This window comes from Myotis daubentonii, chromosome 1, assembly GCF_963259705.1.
Source record: "Myotis daubentonii chromosome 1, mMyoDau2.1, whole genome shotgun sequence".
Lineage (NCBI taxonomy): Eukaryota > Metazoa > Chordata > Mammalia > Chiroptera > Vespertilionidae > Myotis > Myotis daubentonii.
Window position 1 is genome coordinate 124702380 of NC_081840.1, and position 5070 is coordinate 124707449.

Below are 5070 nucleotides of genomic sequence, written 5' to 3' on the forward strand. Positions count from 1 at the left end.
ATTCCTGCTCTGCTGATTGACAGCTGTGTGTCCGGCTGAGCTGGGTTTTTTATAAAGACGAGTAAATATCCACATTTTTTGTACTTGTTCCTGTTTTAAAGATACAAAAACAAACACTTCTGAGTCCCTTGAACACAAAACCCAGTCAAAGAATGAGCAGAATTAGTATCATGGGGCTGTGGAAAGTTTAATCACACATGTGCTGTCTCAGCAAAATAATCCATAAAGGGTGCAGTCCACACAATGTGCAGAAGCATTACTTCTGCTATAAGGGAACAATATTTTTGAAGTTACAATGTCGTGATGTTTGTGTCAGGTCTTGTAGATTGAAAAAGTGGTAAAAGCCCATGGAGGGATAGTAATGCTTCTTTTTTACAAAGAAATCCATATAATGAAAGAAAATGTGGTATAATGCATCAAATTCTTAATACTCCAATGACTATCCCTATTATAAATTTAAAACAGGTATCTCTGACATGTTTCCCTGCCTTTCCTTCATGTGTTTAGGGAAAACAAATAGGCCAAGGTTTCACTCTCCTTACTAAAAGTGAATTTCTTTATATAACTAAAAAAAAATGACAACCAACAGAAAAATCAAAAGAGAACAAATAATTTAATTCTTAAGGTCCTCATCCTATATTTCTATATTTTCTTCATTGGAGAGGTTTGCATCAGAATCCAAAATGCAACATTCAACACCACATACATGTTCAAATTCCCAAAGGAACTGATAATCTCCCCCGTAAACCAGTTTAAATGGTGACGATAATTCTGACCGACATTTGTGGGCTACCTGTTATGCACTAAGCCTATTGTAGGACCCCTACATGTCTTCTTCATCTCATCCTCACCATAACCCCTTAAAGAGATATAGTTACTGCTAATTTAAAGATGAGGAACTGAGGCTCAAAGAAATTAAGTGACTTTTCCAAGATCACAAAACTAGTAAATTATAAAACAGTTCTAAAACTCATCAATTTTTCCACATATCATGCTGATTTTCAAAGTCACCCATTCAAAGAGGAAAACAGATCTCAAGATTCTTCAATCCAGCCTGGGGTATGTGTGGCATTCCCAACATCGTCACTTATGTGGTTGCTCAAACAATGATCCAATAGTATCATTAACATCTAGAAACCAATGTGTTGACAGGAGAATCAGATTTTTCACTATCAACTCTGCCAACATGATGTACCATTTTTCAGGTCTTTATTGATTATAAATAAAAACAATAGCAATATATCTAAGCAGTTTTATATTATAAAAGTGTTATCTAAGATATCTTATATAATAAAGAGGTAATTTACAAATTGACCATCATGCCCTTGTACAAGATGGCCACCCCCATGTGGCCAAAACATGGCCACCACAAGATGGTCGGCAGGGGAGGGCAGTTGGGGGGGACCAGGCCGGCAGGGGAGGGCAGTTAGGGGCAACCAGGCCAGCAGGGGAGGGCAGTTGGGGGGACCAGGCCTGCATGGGAGGGCAGTTGGGGGGGCGATCAGGACAGCAGGAGAGAAGTTAGGCATCGATCAGACTGGCAGGGGAGTGATTAGGGGGTGATCGGCTGGCAGGCAGAAGCGATTAGGGGCAATCAGGCAGGCAGGCAGGTGAGGGGTTGGGAGCCAGCAGTCCCGGATTGTGAGAGGGATGTCCAACTGCCACAGGGATCAGGCCTAAACCGACATCCTCCAAGGGGTCCCAGATTGGAGAGGGTGCAGACTGGGCTGAGGGACACCCCCCCCCCCCAGTGCACGAATTCTGTGCACCGGACCTCTAGTGAATCATAATAGCTTTAAATTTCTATCAGGAGGAAAAATTTTGAATCTGAATAACTATTAATGTGTACTTTAATTAGACACTGAAAGTTGTGTTGTACAATCAATTTCTCTCTTTGCTTGGCTAACTGGAAGCTAAGAACTAAGAGCCTTTACTTAATTATGTCAACATCTTTAGTTTAGGTTTCCTAGTATAAAATTTTTTCCTATTATGAGATTATGAGGTGTTAATGAACTAACAGGATGGATATTCATCTCCAATAGAATTCCCTTATAGTCCACTTGTTACAAAGTACTATGCTGGGATTACACTCCCTCATCTGACTCGGTTTGGGGTGGGCACTGAGCAGTTACAGCTTATAAATACTTCCAAGTGAGTCTAATGTTCATCCAGGACCAAGAACTATTAACACAGAGCTTCTCAGATCAAGAGTTAAACAGAATGCACTAGGATTGCTGTAGGAGTAGTTTCAGCTGAGAATAAAACATCAGACACCCACTGTGTTGCTAACCACCTTGTCTCAGGACTTGCTAAAACTAAGCATTACAGAAAATGTCAAATATGAATCTACACACCACCATCCTTTTACAGAAGGGGGCTAGAGACAGCCTAAAGGACACTGGCTTTTTGTGTAGCAGAATGTAGAGCACCACCATCAGGCTCTAGTACTCATCTTACTCTGAAGGAGAACGGGTCATGCAGTTCATTCCTTCAGTGGAGGGGGAGTAGAGGCACTTTCATAGTTCCTGCTACTTGTAGGAAGCCGAGGCATTTATATTGATTTTTAAAGCCATTTGCTGAGTCATTAAAGCTGCCAGAAGAGGGGAAACCTGCAGGTGAAAGCAAGTAAAGAGCAAGCACAGCTAAGATTTATGAGAGTCTCCTCAATCAAGAGGAAGCATAGTGGGTGCTCCACAGTGAAGAGGACCCTAGAAACAAGAGGTCTCAACTTTCTAATCTTTGGTAGCATGACAACTTGCTGTGGCGCTGTGTGCAACAATGCTGAGCAGAGTCCCCATAGGACCCATAACTGTACTGCAGCCAAGAGTAAGAACATGGACTCTTGTCACTTAGAGAATCAATAGTCAATTTCACACAAGTACAGCAGTGACCAATAGGGAGTGAATAGCAAACTCACCTTCCACCGATCTCCCACAAATGCAGATATCCCCGGCCACCCACACCAGCACACAGGCACACATCATCAGTCTAGGACAAAGAGGAGGAAAGCAGGCCCAGGAGGAAAAAAAAAAAGAGTGTAGGAATGTGAGCTTGAACCTTGCAGATTTATACTTTCAGAAACTTCCTCATATCTATCTAGATTATGTTGAATTTATACTGTTATAATAATCTGGTTATTATTTATGAGGAAAAAGTAAAGGGAAGACTAGATTATATAGGCATGCCATTTATACAGTTTTGCCAGAAACCTGCAGTAAACATTCTCCAGTTCTGTCCCTGTAGATCACTGGGGGAAGGGACTGAACAATAGATAAATGCCCCGTAAGGTCTGGGTGACATAGGAAGATGTTTACCTGTCAGTCACACCTGGGAACAAGTCAATGGCCAGAAAAGGCATGGCCACTGCAAGCAAAGAAAGGTTTGATACTTTAGCTCCTGAACAAGGGAGCCTCTCTCTTTCTCTCTCTTGCTGCTCACTCCTGACTCCTGGCTTGCAGGGCTCACATGCTCTGCACTCACATGGCCCACAGCCAGGTGGACTCCACATAATGAACTAATGGACTGTGATTAGCCTACTGCTGTATCGGACTCAGTTCCACCATGGAATGGACACCCTGGACAGTGGCCCTACTTTTATCTCTACTGAACCGCCAGCTGCACATTTCCAGGACTGGTTTAAAGACAATGGGACTTTGCAACCTGAGAAATATAATTCCATGTAAATAAAAACCATTCATCCTCTCGTACAAGTCTTGGAAAATACATTTTCTAAAGATATTGCAAGAGCCAACCCACTCCCACTAGTGTCAGGGAAATTAGACCCACTGATTTCTCTGGCAACAGAAGTTAAAACTGATCTTATAAATTAGTAAGGGGCTTAGTGGACCCATGCCAGAGGAAGTTGCAGCCTCAAACCATTGCCCAGCCTCCTTACCCTTGGGCTGTGAGCACTGAAGGGGGCTGTACAGTAAAAAAATAAAATAAAAATAAAAATAAAAAAATAATAATAAATTGGTAAGGGGCTGCTATTACAATTCTTGGAGAGTTTCAAATAAGAACACTTCACATTTGCACGTAATATCTAAGTGGTGACTATTCAGCAAAGCTTGTCCATGACTGTGGCATTCTTCTTTTTCCATTTGTGCTTCAAAATTTTTAGATCTTGAACCAAGATGGCGGCGATATAGGCAGACGTGTCCCAGGTCGTGTCTGGAGCAAATGGAGCGAGCAGCTGAAGCTAGTAACACTCACACCAAATTGGCGAAATTGCTCAGCTGGTGAGAGGGTTTACAGCCGGGAAGAGCAGAACTCCCCTGGTAAGGTAAAAAAAAACCAGGGATTTGGGCAGGAAAGTTTGCCAGACCTCTGAGCCCAGAGAGTCGGAGGGAGACCGCGTGGCAGACAGCCGCGTCCCTTGGGACAGGCACAGCCCCTGACGGGGGAAAGGAGAACCGCGGGATTCCTGGCGCCGCCAGGGAAATTGAGAGCTGGGTTCTGTGACCGCGGAGGACTGAGCCTAAAGGGGGCAGCCTGAAGAGCTGACCTGACCATGCAGTCCCGGTAAGAGAAGAAGCTTACAGAAACCAAGCCTTCCCCGTTTCCGCGGCCGGCATTTGTTTGTTTGTTTACACTGAATCCTGTTCATGGGACATTTCGGATACAGACACTCACCTGTGCTGAAGAGAGGGAGAGTGTGCTGAGGAGTGGAATCTGGGGAGAGACTGGGGAAAGAGGGGGAGCCGGGAGAGGTGGTAGTGAATTGAGTGCTGAGACACCCCTGAGCCCAGGACTGGGGAAGCCACCCGCTCCTGAGAGTGAGTCTCCTCCCCCCAGCCCCCAGGCAAGGAGCACAGCCACACCCAGATTCCACCCTGTACGAGATCAAGGATTAAGATATCCTGATCAGTCCCTGGGAGTTAACAGGGTCTGGCCTATAGGGGGATTTTCAATCCCAGCAACAACACAGCGCCAGTAACTAACTATTACGCAGTCAGCTCTGGGCAGTGAACTTCCACTGGACAGAGAGGCCCTATAGCCTCAGAGGCCAACCCCAGAAGACTGCCACCCAGAGGCTGACCCACAAACTGACTCTTTGCTAAACACAAAATA

General features: G+C 44.3%; 1 pseudogene; it reads left to right on the top strand.

Annotated features, from left to right (window-relative positions):
• The first annotated feature begins 3829 nt into the window (after nucleotides 1-3829).
• On the top strand, nucleotides 3830-3931 carry LOC132224832 (small nucleolar RNA SNORA42/SNORA80 family; annotated as a pseudogene).
• The last annotated feature ends 1139 nt before the right edge of the window (nucleotides 3932-5070 follow it).